This window comes from Mesoplodon densirostris, chromosome 18 (assembly GCF_025265405.1).
Source record: "Mesoplodon densirostris isolate mMesDen1 chromosome 18, mMesDen1 primary haplotype, whole genome shotgun sequence".
Taxonomy (NCBI): Eukaryota; Metazoa; Chordata; class Mammalia; order Artiodactyla; family Ziphiidae; genus Mesoplodon; species Mesoplodon densirostris.
The window spans coordinates 5,799,395-5,821,245 of NC_082678.1; positions in this window are offsets into that span (position 1 = coordinate 5,799,395).

Consider the following 21,851-nt stretch of genomic DNA (forward strand, 5'->3'; position numbering starts at 1 on the left):
AACCTATGCGGTGAAAGCAGGGGCGGGGAAGTGATGTCTGGTCTCCCGACAAGTGATGAGTGAGAAATCCAGCGTGCACACTCCCCACCCCCCAAGACCGGTCCCACCTTCGGGCCAGTCCTGCATGTTTCACAGCTGAGTTTGTACACTGTAGGTATTAGAGAGCCCAGGTGGCTTTATGCTTGTTTAGCTCGAGACTGCCTGTTGTGGTGGAAAAGAGTATGGGGTTCTGGTCTTGGCTCAGCCAGCCAAGCTTCCAGGAGCCCCTCATCTCCTGCTTCCTCATCTGGGGATTGAACCAGATGAATCTGGTTGTCCTCTCTGGTCATCCACATTTGGGGAGTCTGTTGATCATCTTCTGGAGGGTCTGGGAAGGAGCCTATGTCTGCTTCATCCTCCTTTTGTGCTCTCTTCACGGCATTCAAAGCCCTTCTCCACCGGCCCAGTCGCCATCTCTGGTCTCAATCTCTGACTCTTCACCTGTACCCACTTTTTGTTCCCACCATTCTGGACCAACTTTGAATTCCCTCAAGAGCACCATGCACTTTCATTCTCTTGGGCTTTTCCACATGCTTTTCTCTCAGGCTAAGATGCCTCTGGATCCTTCTTCCCCTGTTAGACTCTAACTCATCATTCAAGACCCTGCTCAAAGAGCCCTAGCCTCCTGAAGAATTTCTTTCTTTCTTTCTTTCTTCTTTCTTTCTTTCTTTCTTTCTTTCTTTCTTTCTTTCTTTCTTTCTTTCTTTCTTCCTTCCTTCCTTCCTTCCTTCCTTCCACCTTTCAGCTGTGTTTTCATTGCTGGGCGTGGGCTTTCTCTAGTTGTGGCGAGTGGGGCTACTCTTGTTGTGGAGCATGGGCTCTAGGCACGCGGGCTTCAGTAGATGCGGCACGTGGGCTCAGTAGTTGTGGCTCACGTGCTCCAGAGTGCAGACTCAGTAGTTGTGGCGCACGGGCTTAGTTGCTCCGTAGCATGTGGGATCTTCCTGGACCAGGGCTCGAGTCCGTGTCGCCTGCATTGGCAGGCGGATTCTTAACCACTGCACCACCAGGGAAGTCCCCTGAAGAATTTCTGATGCCTCAAGCCCACTGCATGCTGTTCACACTGCTGTAACACCTCTCATAATTTGTATCATAGGCATCTATACATTTTCTCCCCCCTTCAGGTTGCAAGTAAGTGGCACCTTATTTATTTCTTGGGTGCTTAACACAGCACCTGGCTTATTCTTGGTGCTCAACCAGTGGGTTGAAGCAATTTTTGTTGATTTAACCCCAAAAAGGCTCAACCTAGAGCTCATGAAATAGGGGCCACTCCTCAGTACAGCCAGAGAGGAGCTGGGCAGAGGAGGGAAGCTTAATGGGCATACATCTCTCACTACCTGCACAGCTACCTGCTCCAGCTCCTCAAAGGTTAGTGTCAGCTTTGGCTTCTGAATAAACTCCTGGGGTCCCAGCTCTGGGGAAGCTCCCAGGCTGTTAAGGCAAGTTATCAATTTCCAGGATCTTACCTACTGTTTCAGGGAGGACGGGAGCTAATACTTACTCAGCACCTACTGCCTGCCAGACCCTGAATCACTTTACTTAATTTCACAACAATTCTACAACATAAGCCCCATGATACCCATTCTACAAATGCGAAATATAGACTCAGAGAAATCAAGGGCTTTCCCAAAGGAGACTCAGAGCTAGTAGCTGAGAACAATGAATGGAACTTCCCTCTCCCATCCTTGACCTACACAAATTTGAGCTGGTAACCGGGAATTCAACCACGGAAAGCACCAAAGTCAATTGCCTCTGCTGTTGCCACATCAGCAGAAATGGAAGGCCCCTGCAGCCCGGTCCATACAGTATTTACTACTGAATCAAAGTCTCTATGAATGCTTCTGATTGGTGGAGAGTAGGTCACAGGCCCATGCCTAGCTGCAAAGGAGGCGGGGAGTTTGTGCTCTTGACTTCTACCTGGGGAAGCAGGACCATAACAAGGTAATTTCCTCCAGAAAGAAAGAAAGGCTATTCACATAAGAAGATGGGCAGCTACAAATGTGACAGATGTCCTCTACACTGATTCACCCTAAATGTCACACCAAAGGAAGTAATTTTAGATGCCTGTACACATTCCTCTTTCAAATCTTGCCCCTTTCTTAGAATGTGGTTCAAAGAATTTTTATTACATAACTTTTTGAGATATAATTTACATACAGTAAAATCCACCTGTTTTAGTGTACGGTTCTAGGGATTTTTAGAAATGCATTCAGTTGTGTAACCACTACTACAAGCAAGGTACAGTATATAACAGTTTCATCACCTTCCTAAATTCTCTCATAGCCCTTTGTAGTCAAACCCTTCCTCCACCCCAGCCCCTGGCAACTACAGATCTGGTTTCTGTCTATCCTTTCTGGCTTTCTGGAGCAAAGACTTTTTTTTTTTGGAAGATTTTTTTTGATGTTGGTCATTTTTTAAATCTTTACTGAATTTGTTACGGTATTGCTTCTGTTTTATGAGGCATGTGGCATCTTAGCTCCCCAACCAGGGATCGAACCTGCACCCCCTGCATGGAAGACAAAGTCTTAACCGCTGGACCACCAGGGAAGTCCCTGGAGCAAAGGACAAAAATAGAGCTGAGGAGATTCTATATGTAAATATCAGTGTACACTTGTTAGAGTCTCCCCTGCCTTAGCCCCTGTCCTAGGGGTGGGGAAAGACAAAGTTTATTGCAAAGCGATTGAAATAATCAAAAATACGATTTCCTTTCAAATGTCAGGTTTAGGGCTTAACACAGGAAGAAGGATGAGGAAACTGTTGTGGCCCCAGCTTGCTGCATGAATTCTCACTTAGAGTGACAGGCAAACAACACCTCGGACCAATGCAGTGCTGTCCACAGATCCTTCTGATTGCACTCCTTTCTCTCAGATGAAAGATGGGCCCACAGCAGCTCTGTGTACCCACTTTTTTGTCACCCTCCAGGTCCCAGGATCCAGAATCCCCTAGGTTAAGAGCTGGCCAGAAGCTGGCTGTGTATGGGGGTGGTGGTGTAGACAGGATTTAGCAGGCCAGGGAGTAGGAAGGAAAAGGGACTGAGCTGCAGGTCTGGGGCTGGAGGCTGGTGGCTGGTGGCAAACTCTCAAAGGAGTCTGAAAATTCTAAATTTAAACATGGCCTTTTAGGTCATCATAAAAGATATTTTACATTATGGAAACATATTTCCAAAATGGGATAGAATCTATTCTACTTACCAGTTTATTGGCTTGATGTACAATATGACATAAATATCTGGCATGTGGTATGTAGGCCTCTACTGTACCCTTGCCCAGCCCCTGCAAATGTTGGAGGCTGGCCTTAATAAAACTCCTCTTTTTCTCTTTTAATTGAAGTATAGTTGATTTACAATGTTGTGTTAATTTCTGCTGTACAGCAAAGTGATTCAGTTATACATATATACACATTCTTTTTTTAAAAAAAGTCTTATTTATTTATTTATTTTTGGCTGCATTGGGTCTTCGTTGCTGTCTGCAGGCTTTCTCTAGCTGCGGCGAGCGGGGGCTACTCTTTGTGGCAGTTTGTGGGCTTCTCATTGCGGTGGCTTCTCTTGCTGTGGACCACGGGCTCTAGGTGCACGGGCTTCAGTAGTTGTGGCTCGTGGGCTCAGTAGTCATGGCACATGGGCTTAGTTGCTCCGCAGCATGTGAGATCTTCCCGGACCAGGGTTCGAACCCGTGTCCCCTGCATTGGCAGGCAGATTTTTAACCACTGCACCACCAGGGAAGTCCTATATATTCTTTTTAAAATATTCTTTTCCATTATGGTTTGTCATAGGATAAATGTAATGAATATCGTTCTCCATGCTATACAGTAGGACCTTTTTGTTTACTTAATCTCTTGAGCTTCTTCAGAGACAGTTACCAAAGCTTCCTGCAGGCCAGGCTCCCCGGTCGTAGCCCTGTGCTCCTCTCCAGCGTTGGTGAGAAAGGAAGACAAGAAGGAAACATTTATTGGATGTCAGCTCTGTGCCTGAATCTGACCTGGGCCCTTTCCCTCACATGATCTCATTTGGGTCTCTCAACTACGCTGCTAGGTGGGTACGTACATCATTGCCAATTTCTAGATGAGGAAGTGCAGGCTTAGTGACATTTAACTGCCTTAAGTGTCCAAGTTGTGATTCCAACCCAGATCTGTGTAGCCCAAATCCAGAAGTCTCCCCTGTTGCTATTAGGGAGTTCCAACTTGCCTCTTCTCCCCTCCCCACCAGGATTCACAGGGGGCAAGAAGTCAGTCACTTAAACGGGTTGCAGTGAAGCATATGCCACTGCTTTGGGCATGAAGGAAAACTTAAGTTTCCAGAACCTTCTCTGGTGGACCTGCTTTTCATTCCAAAGCAGAAAAGGGCAAGGCACAGGTAACTAGAGCAGGGAGCGTGCAAACACTCAGATAAAGAAGGTGCATGTGAATTTGCTGTGGGAGTGAGAAAAAGAAAGGCAGAGGGGGAGGGTTTCAGCACAAAGAACTTTGGCTTCTGAGTCAGCTCTGGTTTCAAATCCAGGTCCCGGTACTGACTAATTGATTTTGACCAAGTTGCTTAACTACCTAGAACCTCAGTTTCAATACCTGCGAAAATAGATCACTAATAGATGGGTTTCTTCTATGAGTCTCCGTGAGGCTGAAACGAAGTGGAATCAGTAAAGCACGGGGTGGGGTGGGGAGAAGGTGTGGGTTGGACGCGAAAGGTTCTCCCAGCTCACCCCCACTCCCTTGACTGAATCACACGAGCCCATTTTGGCATTTTGCAGACTTCTACAACCGAGAAACCTAAAAATAAATTTGAATTATGGTGGGTTTAGCGCCCGAGGTGCCCTGGCAGGCACTTCTGTGTAAATAGCAGAAGTGAAAAAAGAAAAAGGCTATTTCATTTCTAGTATTTGAAACCCAAGTTAAAGAACCCCTACTGTGTGGGCGACTCATAGTGGAGGGGTGGGTGGCAAGGGGGAAGGTTTGGTGTTTTTTTTCTTTGTTGTTTTGTTTTTGTTCTGTGATGATGTGGGGGACTCTCCAGGGATGTGTGTCACAGAGCTGGATGGGGGAGGTGAAGGCAGGGAAGGGGGGAAATTTAATTCTGTCCCTGATGTAATAGGGCAGGACTGGGGGAAGGGGGCGTGTCGGTCAATGGGTGGAAAAGGGGACCCGACACTCAAAGGTCCCGTGGCTGTCATGCCCTTCCAACATCACGCTCCGAATCACGGTTGGGCAAGTCCCTTAATTCATTTTCAGTGAGCTTCTGAAGAAAGGCCATCTCTAGGGACTTGTCTTATTCCTGAAATGCTAGTACATACGTCAGAGTCTTGGTTTAAAGGGTGTGTGTGTGTGTGTGTGTGTGTGTGTGCGTCTGTGTGTGTATGTTTGTGGGAAACGGACTCATGAAGAGGGGAAGTAAGAGACTGGCTAACCTGACCATGGCCCGCATTGATGGGAGTCACAGCTTATTCTTATTCTTGTTACTTTTAACAAAATGCTTTCCCACCCTTCAAATCTAATTTTTCACTATTCCTGCAATCCATGTTTTATAGGCTCAGTGAGATGAAGCAAACTGCCCCACAAGTCCTAAGCGGGAGAGCCAGGGCTTGAATTGGCTGCCTCCTTCTTTATACAAGTCTGGCATTGGCCATCCTAATAATGGTGTGCAAGTTGGGCTTGGGACCTGAGGCTTGGGGAATCCAAGTCTCTGTAAATTTGCCCTATGACCTTGACTTCTGCAGCTCTTTTAAAATTTTAATTTATTCAAATGTATTTATTTTTATTTTTAAATTTATTTCTTGGCCGCATCATGCAGTTTGTGAGATCTTAGTTCCCTGACCAGGGACTGAACCCAGATCCCAGCAGTGAAAGCGCCAAGTCCTAACCACTGGACCACCAGGGAATTCCTTGCAACTCTTTTTTAAAATGGACATACTGACATTGTATGTTAATGTCTTTTAGAAGAGGAATGAATAATCCAAATAAGAACATACCGTACTATGTTTGGTATTTGCGTCGATCTAGAATTCTCTGAAGGTGACTATGGAGAAGGCGACCAAGCTGTCTCCTGTTCCCACCACAAATAACCAGAGAAAAGGGAGTTAAGTGGCAAAAAGAGGCTGTGGGATAGATCCAAGGGCAAGCTTCCTGACTGCAGGGGATTGATAAATGTAGGAGCCTCTGGAAGATAGAAGGGACGGCTTTCCAGTCCCCTGAGCCTCTAGCGCCTTTTGGTGTTGGCCAAACCACCACCTCCTAATGCTCGCCAGTGCCTGTATTCATCCTTCTGGATCCAGCTCAAATGCACCCTCCCCCACCCCCCAGACTTCTCAGCATTGCTGTGAAGCATCATGGGCTTTTCTTTTCTACTCAGCACTGTGACTCTGGTACCTCTATTTAGCACCCATGTCGTTCTCCCTGACTTACAGCCAAGCCCTTGAGTTCCCCCCTTCCCTGAGCTCTCAGAGGGCAGGGATGGGTTCCATTTATCTTTATCACCCATACCTAAGGCAGCACCTCACACAGAGTCAGTGCTTATTAAATGTACGCTGAACTTCACAACAATGAGTTATTGCCTGTGGGTTGTGGGTTTTTTATACCTCATTAAATTTGGCAAGCATAATTGATAATGCTTATCAAATGCATTCTGTGCAATGCCAGCATGCATAAAAATAGGTACTGTCACACTCTGTTGGTATGAGTGTAAACTGGTTCAACTTTCCTGGGGAGTAATTTGAATTACTTAGAATTTTGTATGCCTCTTGGCCGAATTATTTTTGTTTTCTCTCTTCTTCCTTCACGTCCCTCCCCTCCCATCCCTCTTCTTTCCTCTCCTCTCCTCCCAAGGGTTATTGAATGGCTTTTCATCAAGTATTGCTATTGCTATATTCACAGCAATGTTTTCTAAAACACTAGTAAAAAATGGGGCTAAAATTAATATGGATTTGAATAAACTGTAGTTTATATTTATGATAAAATACCATGTAACCATTACAATCGATGATATATGAATATTTGTTAATCACATAAACACAGTGACAAAAGCTAATTACAAAACAGGACTCACGGTATGATTCCAATTTTGAAAAAACAGAAGGATATATCCATGGGAAAATGTCTGGGAGGATTTATACCTAAACGTCTTAACCCTTTATTTGGGTGGTGGGATTTTAGGGCATTTTAACTTTCTTTTTATTTCTCTGAATTTTCTCAATTTTCTACCATGAATGTGTATTATGTTTAGAACATGGAAAAATAGTTTTCAGTGTCTTGCGTGGATTCTCTGAGTAAACTCCTTGGTCCTCAACTTCTGCATTATAACTAAAAGCTGGTTCTTTGAGAAGATACACAAAATTGATAAACCATTAGCCAGACTCATCATGAAAACAAAGGAGAAGACTCAAATAAATAGAATTAGAAATGAAAAAGGAGAAGCATCAACTGACACTGCAGAAATACAAAGGATCATGAGAGATTACTACAAGCAACTATATGCCAATAAAATGGATAACCTGGAAGAAATGGACAAATTCTTAGAAAAGCACAACCTTCCGAACCAGGAAGAAACAGAAAATATAAACAGATCAATCACAAGCACTGAAATTGAGACTGTGACTAAAAATCTTCCAACAGTCAAAAGCCCAGGACCAGATAGCTTCACAGTAGAATTCTATCAAACATTTATTTTTATTTTTATTTATTTTTATTTTTTATTTTTATTTTTATTTTTTTATTTTTGCGGTATGTGGGCCTCTCACTGTCGTGGCCCCTCCCGTTGTGGAGCACAGGCTCCGGATGCACAGGCCCAGCGGCCATGGCTCACGGGCCCAGCCCCTCCGCGGCATATGGGATCCTCCCAGACCGGGGCACGAACCCGCATCCCCTGCATCGGCAGGCGGACTCTTAACCACTGCGCCACCAGGGAGGCCCTCTATCAAACATTTAGAAAAGAGTTAACACCTATCCTTCTCAAACTCTTCCAAAATATAGAAGAGGGAGGAACACTCCCAAACTCATTCTACGAGGCCACCATCACCCTGATACCAAAACCAGACAAAGATGTCACAAAGAAAGAAAACTACAGGCCCATATCACTGATGAACATAGATGCAAAAATCCTCAACCAAATACTAGCAAACAGAATCCAACAGCACATTAAAAGGATCATACACCATGATCAAGTGGGGTTTATCCCAGGAATGCAAGGATTCTTCAATATATGCACATCAATCAATGTGCTACATCATATTAACAAACCGAAGGAGAAAAATCATATGATCATCTCAATAGATGCAGAAAAAGCTTTTGACAAAATTCAACACCCATTTATGATAAAAACCCTCCAGAAACTAGGCATAGAGTGAACTTACCTCAACATAATAAAGGCCATATATGACAAACCCACAGTCAACATCATTCTCAATGGTGAAAAACTGAAACCATTTCCTCTAAGATCAGGAACAAGACAAGGTTGTCCACTCTCACCACTATTATTCAACATAGTGTTGGAAGTTTTAGCCACAGCAATCAGAGAAGAAGAAGAAATAAAAGGAGTCCAAATCGGAAAAGAAGAAGTAAAGCTGTCACTGTTTGCAGATGACATGATACTACACACAGAGAATCCTAAAGATGCTACCAGAAAACTACTAGAGCTACTCAATGAATTTTTTAGAGTAGCAGGATACAAAATTAATGCACAGAAATCTCTTGCACTCCTATACACTAATGATGAAAAATCTGAAAGAGAAATTAAGGAAACACTCATAGTTACCATTGCAACAAAAAAAATAAAATACCTAGGAATAAACCTACCTAAGGAGACAAAAGACCTGTATGCAGAAAACTATAAGACACTGATGAAAGAAATTAAAGATGATATAAACAGATGGAGAGATATATCATGTTCTTGGATTGGAAGAATCAACTTTGTGAAAATGACTATACTACCCAAAGCAATCTACACATTCAGTGCAATCTCTGTCAAATTACCAATGACACTTTTCACAGAACTAGAACAAAAATTTTCACAATTTGTATGGAAACACAAAAGACTCCAAATAGCCAAAGCAATCTTGAGAAAGAAAAATGGAGCTGGAGGAATCAGGCTCCTGGACTTCAGACTATACTACAAAGCTACAGTAATCAAGACAGTGTGGTACTGGCACAAAAATAGAAATATAGATCAATGAAACAGGATAGAAAGCTCAGAGATAAACCCATGCCCATATGGTCACCTTATTTTTGATAAAGGAGGCAAGAATATACAATGGAGAAAAGACAGTCTCTTCAATAAGTGGTGCTGGGAAAAATTGACAGCTACATGTAAAAGAATGAAATTAGAACACTCCCTAACACCATACACAAAAATAAACTCAAAATGGATTAAAGAGTTAAATGTAAGGCCAGACACTATAAAACTCTTAGAGGAAAACATAGGCAGAACACTCTATGACATAAATCACAGAAAGATCCTTTTTGACCCACCTCCTAGAGAAATGGAAATAAAAACAAAAATAAACAAATGGGACCTAATGAAACTTAAAAGCTTTTGCACAGCAAAGGAAACCATAAACAAGATGAAAAGACAACCTTCAGAATGGGAGAAAATATTTTCAAATGAAGCAACTGACAAAGGATTAATCTCCAAAATTTACAAGCAGCTCAATATCAAGAAAACAAACAAGCCAATCCAAAAAATGGGCAGAAGACCTAAATAGACATTTCTCCGAAGAAGATATACAGATTGCCAACAAACACATGAAAGGATGCTCAACATCACTAATCATTAGAGAAATGCAATAAGGTATCACCTCACACCAGTCAGAATGGCCATCATCAAAAAATCTACAAACAATAAATGCTGGAGAGGGTGTGGAGAAAAGGGAACCCTGTTGCACTGTTGGTAGGAATGTAAATTGATCCAGCCACTATGGAGAACAGTATGGAGGTTCCTTAAAAAACTAAAAATAGAACTACCATATGACCCAGCAATCCCACTACTGGGCATATAACCCTGAGAAAACCATAATTCAAAAAGAGTCCTGTACCAAAATGTTCATTGCAGCTTTATTTACAATAGCCAGGACATGGAAGCAACCTAAGTGTCCATTGACAGATGAATGGATAAAGAAGATATGGCACATATATACAATGGAATATTACTCAGCCATAAAAAGAAATGAAATTGAGTTATTTGTAGTGAGGTGAGGTGGATGGACCTAGAGACTGTCATACACAGTGAAGTAAGTCAGAAAGAGAAAAACAAATACCGTATGCTAACACATATATATGGAATCTGAAAAAAAAAAAAACCAAACAAAAACGGTTCTGAAGAACCTAGGAGCAGGACAGGAATAAAGATGCAGACGTAGAGAATGGACTTGAGGACAAGGGGAGGGGGAAGGGTAAGCTAGGATGAAGTGAGAGAGTGGCATGGACATATATACACTACCAAATGTAAAGTAGATAGCTAGTGGGAAGCAGTCGCATAGCACAGGGAGATCAGCTCGGTTATTTGTGACCACCTTCAGGGGTGGGGTAGGGAGGGTGGGAGGGAGACGCAAGAGGGAGGAGATATGGGGATATATGTACATGAACAGCTGACTCACTTTGTTATAAAGCAGAAACTAACACACCATTGTAAAGCAATTATAGTCCAATAAAGGTGTTCAAAACATTCTGCATTATAATGACAATTTTACCTCTTCCTTACCAATTTGGATACTTTTTATCCCTTCTTCTTGTCTGATTGCTGTGGCTAGGGCTTCCAATACTATGTTGAATAGAAGTGGTGAGAGTGGACATCCTTGTCTTGTTCCTGATTTTAGTGGGAAGGCTTTCAGCTTTTCACCCTTGAGTATTATATTGGCTGTGGGTTTGTCATAAATAGCTTTTATTACATTGAGATGTGTTCCCTCTATACCATTTCATAAGCATTTTGATCATGAATGCATGTGAATTATATCAAATGCTTTTTCTGTATCTATTGAGATGATCACGTGGTTTTTGTTTTTTCTTTTTTTGATGTGGTGTGTCACATTGATTTGTGGTCCTCAAATTCTGAAAACCCTAGAAATCAAATCAAAATATAGGGAGTTGGGGTTGGAAGAGCAGTTGGGAGTCCTTTGGGCCAGAGGTTCTCAAACTTGGGTACACACTGGAGTCACCCATGGAGCTTCCCAAACTCTGCAGCTCAAAGTCCACACCCTATGCTGGTAAATCAGAATCACCGGGTTGGATGCAGGCATCCAAGTGTTACATCTCCCTGGTGATTCTGCTGTGCAGCCGACTGTGAGAACCGCTGCTGGTGAGCTGCTCTATCTAACACAGCGGCCACGAGCCACATGTAGTTATTTAAATTTCATTGAAATTAAATAAAATTAAGTAAAATTTAAAATTCAGTTCCTTAGTCACACTAGCCACATTTTAAGTGCTCACTAGCCATATATGATGAGTGGCTACCATCTTGGGCAACGCAGTTCTAGATCTACTCAAATTTCAGCAGAGGAGACTGGAGAGGTTCCTGCCAGGTGGGCACCCTCCTTCTAGCAGTCCTGATGCTCGTAAAAGGAGAGGTCCCTAGCCTTGTCCTCTCCAGATCTGCCTAGGCCAGAGGTCCCTGTGTGCCTAGAAAGTTCCTTCTGCTTTGTCAGGTCTCCCCCATCCTCCTCCTTGAGCATGGAGGGGTTTTCTGCCACATGACTGTTCTCAAAGGCTCCACAGGCCCAGGCCCTCCTGAGCAGGCCAGTAGGCGAGCTGTTTACACGGAATCCAAGTGCTCAGTGGAGAGCAGAGTGGGGCCGAGTGTTTTCCACAGCTGCTGAGAAAGGTGAGTGAGCCGAGGCAGAATAACAAAAAGCCACTTCAAAAACACACCAGAAAAAGTCAGAGAGCAGAGACAATCAGAGGTTTGAGACACACACACCCCCTTAAAACCCTGACAAGAGAGCAAAAACAAGTCAAGGGAGAGCTTCTAGACCTTCTAGTTTCGAGACCGTCGCGGTTGCTGACTTTGAGAACGGGGCCTGTCCCAGCCACTTCTGAGAGGAGCTGGGAGCTGAGGCCATGGGGGCTCAGAAACCTCACCTGAGTTCTGAGAACTGTATGGCCCAGTGATGGGACAGTCCCTGAGTGCTCCGTGTCTCTGGGAAGACAAGGTGTGTGGGAATGGCAGGGTCAGGCTGGCTGGGTGACAGCCTAGGGGCTGTTTTAGCCTAAGACTAGCCACTGGTTAGAAGCAGAATCCCCCCTGGCCTGGGCTCCTGGGACCTACCTCCTGGGAAACGGATGGATGGAGACGGACATAGTCCGTCCGGGAATTCCCATGCATAGGCCACCTGTGTCCAGGAAACTCCTCTTTCAGGACTCAACCATGAAGACGCCAAGCCAGAAGGGGAAGCTCGGTGTTCCCTTCCCCTCCCCCCAATTCCCTAAACTCTGCCGTAGGGAAGTGAAGTAGAGTGAAGAGAGCCCTGGGGTTGGGGGACTTGGCTCAAGTCCCAAGCACTGTCACTTACTTGCTGTGTGACCTTGGGCAGGTCAGTTTACCCCTCTGGACCTTAGTTTCTTGACCAGTAAACTGTAGGGTTGGTCTAAACCAATGGTTCTCAACCCAGGCTATATGTTGGAATAACCTGGTGAGCTGCAAAAATAAATGAGACTCTGATTATTCTGGGATACAGACTGGGCATCAGGATTTTTAAAAGCTCCTTAGATGATTCTAATGTGTAGCCAAGATTAGGAACCTCTGGCCTATCCAGCTTCTCGAGTGTATCATGCTTGGGAGTCAAAATTCAGATTCAGACTCCATAGGCCTGGCATGGGGCTGAGGGTCTGCATTTCTCCCAAGCTCCCAGGTGATCCCCATGGGCCACATCTTGAGTCATAGCAAGTCTATCTTTAATGTCCAGGAAGCTGAATTCCAAGCTCCAGAAACTCAGTCTTTTTTTTTTTTTTTTTTGGTAGTTGGCAATAGTTGCATATTTCTGCTCATAGACATCATTCTTCTATGTTCTTTCTTTTTCTTCCCTCTCACATGAGAATTGTCTAAATTCTCACCATTTGAGTTCTGACTAGATGCTGTGGATATGAATCAAACAGTGATCTTCTCTTCAAGGGAAGAAAATGACAGATAAAGCCAGACTGTGACATGAGTTCAAGGTTGGGCAGAGGCCATTTTTACTGGGAGGATCAGGAAAGACTCCGTGTAGCAGATAACAACAGTTAACAAGTATTGAGGCTCCACTTCTGCTGGGCACTGTTCATGTGCTTTACACAGTTGTCTCATTTAATCCTCACAACAACAGCATGGTAAGTACTGATCAGGTCCCCAGTTTACACACGAGGAAGCTGAAGTTTAAAGGGAATCAGAGACTTTTCCAAGCAAGGAGCAGTTCTGGGACTTGGACTCACATCTATGTGTTGACCACTGGTCCATAGAGGTCACGGGCAGTATTTGAGCTGCATGTCCAATCAGACTCAACCAGACTCAACCAGACCTAACCAGATGCAACCAGACTCAACCAGACTCAATCAGACCCAAAGAGACTCAATGAGACCCAGCATCTTGGCACCAATTTATTTTTGGTGGGGAGACAGGTGGGATGGGGTTTGTATAGTTTAGTCTATTTAAGCAACCTCTACACTTACCTTCCATAAACGCCACCCCACTGCCATCAGAATAGAGCAGATGGTAACAGTTTTCCATCCCCAGGCCATGGACCCAGGCTTTAGGGCATTTACCTGGCACGTGGGTTCATACTTTTTCCCACTTGGCTGCCTTTCTCAACATAAATCTCTGCTGCCTCCATCTTTTTTTTTTTTTTCTGTACGCGGGCCTCTCCCGTTGTGGAGCACAGGCTCCAGACGCGCAGGCTCAGTGGCCACGGCTCACGGGCCCAACCACTCTGCAGCATGTGGGATCTTCCCGGACCGGGGCACGAACCCGTGTTCCCTGCATCCGCAGGCGGACTCCCAACCACTGCGCCACCAGGGAAGCCCTGCCTCCATCTTTTACTACTTGTATGATTTCCTTTTCTCCAGAGGAGCAGACAGTGTGTCCAGCTTTGTGATCGTTTTATCTTCTTTTTTGTAGGCTTGTCCCTCACTCAGAGCCTAGAGTATTACCCCTCACCCCCAAATAGTGCTGCATGGAAGATCATCTGAAGCTACCACGATTGCTGCAAATTCTAAGCATCTCAGATTCCACTGGATTCTTGGCCAAGATGGTAGTCAACAGCCCAACCCAACAATTTTTCCAACTTGACTCAACCCGTCTTGTCTCACTTCCTGATATCAGGGTTGTGGGGTGGGGGTAGTGGGTGAGAAAACAAGCATGGAGGCCTCCTTGTGCCCCTACTAGGTCTTGAGTTCCTGGAGACAGGGGCTTTGTCTTCTCCTTTTTGTATCCCCAGTATAGAATAGGGTGCTGGGCAGACAGATGCACACTGATGTCTATCAGATGAGTGGATGAAGGTGACTTGGGTGCACGTTCTGATGCACCGAATGAATGGTCACCCTGATGGCGTGTCCTACTTGGCCCTCAGGCAGGAGTCACTTGGCACAGACTTCAGCTCGTGAAGTCCCTGGAACCCTGTGGGCACAGTTACTGGGAAATCTTTCATTTTCACCATATCTTCTCAGCTTCTGTAACAGGTCAGGATGGGGAGGTTTTCTTACAGAGCCCAGCCCCTTGATACACTGGGTGAGTTGTAGAAAGCCAACTTGGAGAGCAATCAGAAGGGACCCACTACCCATTAGGTGGCCCTGGGATTGAAGAATGAGGGGACCCAGGGAAGGGGGAGACCCCTCTCTTCTTTACCTTTCAGAGAAGGGCTCATCTTACTGTAGAGGATATTTCTGAAAACTGGGATGAAAAAGGTGAAGGGTTCAATTCACATGGAAGAATTTTACTCTGCAGATAGTTTTTCTCCTGTCATTAAAAAAGAAGTAAGTAAGAAAGAAAATATAAAGAAAGGAAATCAAATATGCACCAAGATGCTAAATGGGCTCAAGAATCTAGAGACTCAGAGAAAGACAAATATCGTATGATATCACTCATATGTGATATCTCTCATATGTGGAATCAAAAAAAATGATATAAATGAGCTTATTTACAAAGCAGAAACAGATTCACAGATTTCTTTTTTTTCACATCTTCTTTCCTTTCATTGAAAAAATTTTTAGAAAATGACAGCTAATAAAGGGCACAAACAAATCAACAGGGATATACTAGTGGAAAACATAGACAAGGTAAAACTAAAAATGCTATTGGTTTCTTTAATTGGTTAAGAGCACAAAATGTAACAGGTAGAAAGTCTCTTTTGAACAAACTAAAAAGCTGTGTTTTTTTTTCCCCTATTCTCCCCAAGTCAGATCTATACACACCCACAGAAATGGTGTGTGAAAGAAAACTGTCATACACAACAAGTTGTATCCTGAATTAAGGGAAATAGCTGTTGAACTGGGAATTAACACAATAAAGTCAGCAACAGGCTAACAGTGTTAAAAATTGAGTCTTCAAATGCTGCATGGCACAAAGCTATACTATATAAACAGACTCACATATTTCGAAAACAAATTTATGGTTACCAAAGGGGAAATATAGGGTTGGGGGAGGGATAAATTAGGAGCTTGGGATTAACACACACATACACACACTACTGTATATAAAATAGATAGCCAACAAGGACCTACTGTATAGCACGGGAACTCTACTCAATATTCTGTAGTAACCTATACGGGAAAAGAATCTGAAAAAGAATGAATATATGTATATGTATGACTGAATCACTTTGCTGTACACCTGAAACTAACACAACATTGTAAATCAACTATACTCCAATAAAATAAAAAAGAAGAATCCAAAGAGACTTTGTGTTGGTCACCTGGACCCACCAGGGGAATGCTTCCATTTATTCAACTTGTGTCCTTAATAAAAAATGATGCCTAGACAACTCCTGAAGAATCCCTCTTGTCTCTTGAGTCTTACAAGAAATAAGCCAATGAGAAATATGCTGCCACTGCCGAGGTGCCTATTCTGGTGGGAGAGGTTCAGGCTCGAGGGGCAGATGTTAGGAGAGGCCCCCACAAGTTCTAACGCTGGGGTCAGATGGGTGCTGCTCTTGGCATCACGTATTGCTGTAGACCCAAGCTTCTTTCTCTGGCTTCCCTAGGAAATGGTTAATCCATTTACAGCATCTCTTCTGAAAGCATCCTTCATCCCAGGGGGATGTAAATTGCGATTGGCGCCGTTTATATCCCCTTCTTCCAGAAAGGGGATATAAATTAAACTTTCGTACGTTTAATTGCCAGGGTTAGAGTTTTTGATTGTGTGGAACTATGAGGTGGGCCTGGGAGAATGGATTAATTAATCCTGTGTTTAACAGACATCCTTCTTGAGTGTCCAGTGGCTCCGGTGACTTTTATCTGTATGTTGTTTACTTTTAAAACGATGTCTTTGCTTTGACCTCTTTCTTTAACATTAAACTCATATTTTTAACAAAAAGAGAGAGGAGGAGAGAGACAGGGAGGGAGAGACAGAGAGAGAGAGGAGAAATTGGATGTAAATAATAGAAGTTAGCCTACGGGAGTCATTCTCTAAAACATATTCAGTGATTCTGTTTCTACGTGCAGAAGTTGAAGCCATGAGATGGGCTGTGATTTGCCTAAAGTCTCACAGAAATTTAGCGGCAGAATTTGGACCAGGGCTTTCCCCTCAAGGCCCTGGATAGAACCTTGAAGCCACGGCAATGTAACTGATTCACATCTTCTTGGGTCCTATTATTCTGCACAGTCTGCCTTCCCCAGGAGGCTGAGATCCTCATGGGCACGGATCTCCTCTTAATCCTCTCTACATGCCTGCACGTCCCAGCCCCTTGGCTGGCACATCATGGGGGCTCCAGAGCAGTGTGGGCAGTTGAGTTGGGCGGTTTAATTTGACTTGTCATACTCAGGGTAAACAGCCTAAGTGCGGCAGCTGGGCCCCACCCCATCCTCTCCACTCAGCTGTCTGTAAAGCCTTAGCTCGGATCTCACCTTATTCAAGGCGACTCTCTAGACCAACTCAGTCTCTGAATTTTGGAGCAATTCCTGTGTCCTCCTCTCAGTGAGGACCCTCTATATCCTAAGTTATGTTGGGAGGAGGCAGTAGAGGTTCTAAGTGTGGGCTGTGGCTATACAACCTGAGTTTGAGTCCCAGCTCCACCATTTTTAGCTGTGGCGTGTGATCTCAGGTAACTCTTCTGAGCCTCAGTTTCCCTCCCTGTAAAACAGCTCTAGTAACAATTCCTCCCTAACAGCCTCCTCACGTGGATTAATTGAGACAAGCCACACAAAGCGTTTAGTGTGGTGCCAGGTCCTCAATACATTCTCTCTATTATTGTAAGTTTTCACAACGAAATGTTTTGATTTTCTGCCTTTGTTGAGCTGGGTTACCTTACCTGGGAACTGGAGGAAATAATGGGCAATCTTGGTGGACTGTCATGACAACCAAATGAGAGGCGACATATGAAAATGCTCTGTAAACTCTTAAGGTTTGGGTGTGAAGTGTGTCCGCCCCCAAGATCACACAGCTGGTAACAGGTGGCGCCCTCCTGGAATAACCACACCCACTCGAAAACACATACACACACACACACACAGCAGCAGCACCACCAGGAAATATCTGGGTGGTCTGACCCACAATGACATCTCTGCTCTTTGGTTATTTGGTTATTTGGTTATTTGATTATTTCAATGGCCATTCATTGAGAATCCACAGACCTTCTGAACCAGCAGGGGTGAGATAGAAAAAGATGAATGACATGTGGACTTCATCCTCAGGAAGCTTACAATGCAGCAGCAGGGGAGTGTGAGCAAATGTTATTCTAAACAAGGCCAAGTGACAGGAAAGCAGTAGCAAAGGAAAGGCAGAGGGGAGGGGAAGTTTGGGGGTGACAGGTGGTTTCATGGCAGGGCTGGCCTTGGGGCTGGTCTTTGGTGGATGGGTAGTGTATTAGTTTGCTCTGGTTGCCAAAACAAAGTACCACAAATTGGGTCACGTACATAATATTTATTTATTTTTTCACAGTTATTTATTTTTTTCACAGTTCTAGAGGCTAGAAGTCTGAGATCAAGGATTCGGCAGGATTCGTTTCTTCAGAGACCTCTCTCCTTGGCTTGCAGATGGATGCCTTCTTGCTGTGTCCTCACATGTTCATCCCTTGGTATGTATCCTAACATCACCTTCTTTTTTTTTTTCCACATGTTTATTGGAGTATAAATGCTTTACAATGTTGTGTTAGTTTCTGTTGTACAACAAAGTGAATCAGCTATACATATACATATATCCCCATATCCCCTCCCTCTTAAGCCTCCCTCTCACCCTCCCTATCCCACCCCTCTAGGTTGTCACAAAGCACCGAGCTGATCTCCCTGTACTATGCAGCAGCTTCCCACTAGCCATCCATTTTACATTTGGTAGTGTATACATGTCCATGCCACTCTCTCACTTGGTCCCAGCTTACCCTTTCCCGCTGTGCCCTCAAGTCTGTTCTCTACGTCTGCGTCTTTATTCCTGCCCTGCCACTTGGTTCATCAGTACCGCTTTTTTAAATTCCATATATATGCACTAGCATACGGTATTTGTTTTTCTCTTTCTGACTTACTTCACTCTGTATGACAGATTCTAGGTCCATCCGTCTCACTAAAAATAACTCAATTTCGTTCCTTTTTATGGTTGAGTACTATTCCATTGTATATATGTGCCACATCCTTTTAATCCAATCATCTTTTGATGGACATTTAGGTTGCTTCCATGTCCTGGCTATTGTAAATAGTGCTACAATGAACATTGTGGTATGTGTCTCTTTTTGAATTATGGTTTTCTCAGGGTATATGCCCAGTACTGGGGTTGCTGGGTCATATGGTAGTTCTATTTTTAGTTTTTTAAGGACCCTCCGTACGGTTCTCCATAGTGACTCTATCAATCTACATTTCCACCAACAGTGCAGGAGGGTTCCCTTTTCTCCACACCCTCTCCAGCATTTATTGTTTGTAGATTTTATGATGATGGCCATTCTGACTGGTGTGAGGTGATACCTCATTGTGGTTTTGATTTGCATTTCTCTAATGATTAGTGATGCTGAGCATCTTTTCATGCATTTGTTGCCCATGTGTTTGTCTTCTCTTGAGAAATGTCTGTTTAGGTCTTCTGCCCATTTTTGGATTGGGTTGTTCGTTTTTTTGATATTGAGCTTCATGAGCTGCTTGTGTATTTTGGAGATTTATCCTTTGTCAGTTGCAAATATTTTCTCCCATTCTGAGGGTCATCTTTTCATCTTGATTATGGTTTCCCGTGCTGTGCAAAAGCTTTTAAGTTTCATTAGGTCCCATTTGTTTATTTTTGTTTTTATTTCCATTTCTCTAGGAGGTGGGTCAAAAAGGATTTTGCTGTGATTTATGTCATAGAGTGTTCTGCTTTCGTTTTCCTCTCAGAATTTTACAGTGCCTGGCCTTACATTTAGGTCTTTAATCCCTTTTGAGTTTATTTTTGTGTATGGTGTTAGGGTGTGTTCTAATTTCATTCTTTTACATGTAGCTGTCCATTTTTCCCAGCACCACTTAATGAAGAGGCTATCTTTTCTCCATTGTATATTCTTGCCTTCTTTATCAAAGATAAGGTGACCATATGTGCGTGGGTTCATCTCTGGGCTTTCCATCCTGTTCCATTGATCTATATTTCTATTTTTGTGCCAGTATCATACTGTCTTGTTTACTGTAGCTTTGTAGTATAGTCTGAAGTCAGGGAGCCTGATTCCTCCAGCTCCGTTTTTCTTTCTCAATATTGCTTTGGCTATTTGGGGTCTTTTGTGTTTCCATACAAATTGTAAAATTTCTTGTTCTAGTTCTGTGAAAAATGCCATTGGTAATTTGATAGAGAGTGCATTGAACCTGCAGATTGCTTTGGGTCGTATAGTCATTTTCACAATATTGATTCTTCCAATCCAGGAACATGGTATATCTCTCCATCTGTTTTTTATCTTTGATTTCTTTCATCAGTGTTTTATAGTTTCCTGAGTACAAGTCTTTTGCCTCCTTAGGTAGGTTTATTCCTAGATATTTTATTCTTTTTGTTGCTATGGTAAATGGGATTGTTTCCTTAATTTCTCTTTCTGGTCTTTCTTTGTTAGTTACTGTATGCAAGAGATTTCTGTGCATTAATTTTGTATCCTGCAACCTTACCAAATTCATTGATTAGTTCTAGCAGTTTTCTGGTGGCATCTTTAGGATTTTCTGTGTATAGTATCATGTCATCTGCAAACAGTGAGAGTTTTACTTCTTCTTTTCCAATTTGTATTCCTTTTATTTCTTTTTCTTCTCTGATTGCTGTGGCTAGGACTTCCAATACTATGTTGAATAATAGTGGTGATAGTGGACATCCTTGTCTTGTTCCTGATCTTAGAGGAAATGCTTTCAGTTTTTCACCATCGAGAATGATGTTTGCTGTGGGTTTGTCATATATGGCCTTTATTATGTTGAGGTAGGTTCCCTCTATGCCCACTTTCTGGAGAGTTTTTATCATAAATGGGTGTTGAATTTTGTCAAAACTTTTTCTGCATCTATTGAGATAATCATATGGTTTTTATTCTTTAATTTGTTAATATGGTGTATCACATTGATTGTTTTGCATATATTGAAGAATCCTTGTATCCCTGGGATAAAGCCCACTTGATCATGGTGTATCATCCTTTTAATGTGTTGTTGGATTCTGTTTGCTAGTATTTCGTTGAGAATTTTTGCATCTATATTCATCAGTGATATTGTAGTTTTCTTGATATTGTAGTTTTCAGCCTGTAGTTTTCTTTCTTTGTCTGGTTTTGGTATCAGAGTGATGGTGGCTTTGGGAGAACGACTTCGGTAGAACGACTTGGGAGTGTTCCTCCCTCTACAGTTTTTTGGAAGAGTTTGAGAAGGATAAGTGTTAACTCTTCTCTAAATGTTTGATAGAATTGTACTGTGAGGCCATCTGGTCTTGGACTTCTGTCTTTTGGAAGATTTTTAATTACAGTTTCAATTTCATTACCTGTGTTTGGTCTGTTTATATTTTCTAATTCTTCCTGGTTCAGTCTCAGAAGGTTGTGCTTTTCTAAGAATTTGTCCATTTCTTCCAGGTTGTCCATTTTATTGGCATAGAGTTGCTTGTAGTAATCTCTTATGATGCTTTGTATTTCTGCAGTGTCTGTTGTAACTTCTCCTTTTTCATTTCTAATTTATTGATATGAGTCCTCTCCCTCTTTTTCTTGATGAGTCTGGCTAATGGTTTATCAATTTTGTTTATCTTCTCAAAGAAGCACCTTTTAGTTTTATTGATCTTTGCTCTTGTTTTCTTTGTTTCTATTTCATTTATTTCTGCTCTGATCTTTATGATTTCTTTCCTTCTACTAACTTTGGGTTTTGTTTGTTCTTCTTTCTCTAGTTCCTACAGGTGTAGGGTTAGATTGTTTATTTGAGATTTTTCTTGTTTCTTGAGGTGAGCTTGAACTGCTATGAACTTCCCTCTTATAACTGCTTTTGCTGTGTCCCATAGGTTTTGGATCATTGTGTTTTCATTGTCATTTGTTTCTAGGTATTTTTTGATTTTCTCTTTGATTTCTTCAGTGATTTTTTGGTTACTTAGCACACTAGCCTCCATATATTTGTGGTTTTTACTGTTTTTTTCCTGTAATTGATTTCTAATCTTATAGCATTGTGGTCGGAAAAGATGATTGATATGATTTCAATTTTCTTAAATTTTCCAAGGTTTGATTTGTGACTCAAAATGTGACCTATTCTGGAGAACATTCCATGTGCACTTGAGAAGGAAGTGTATT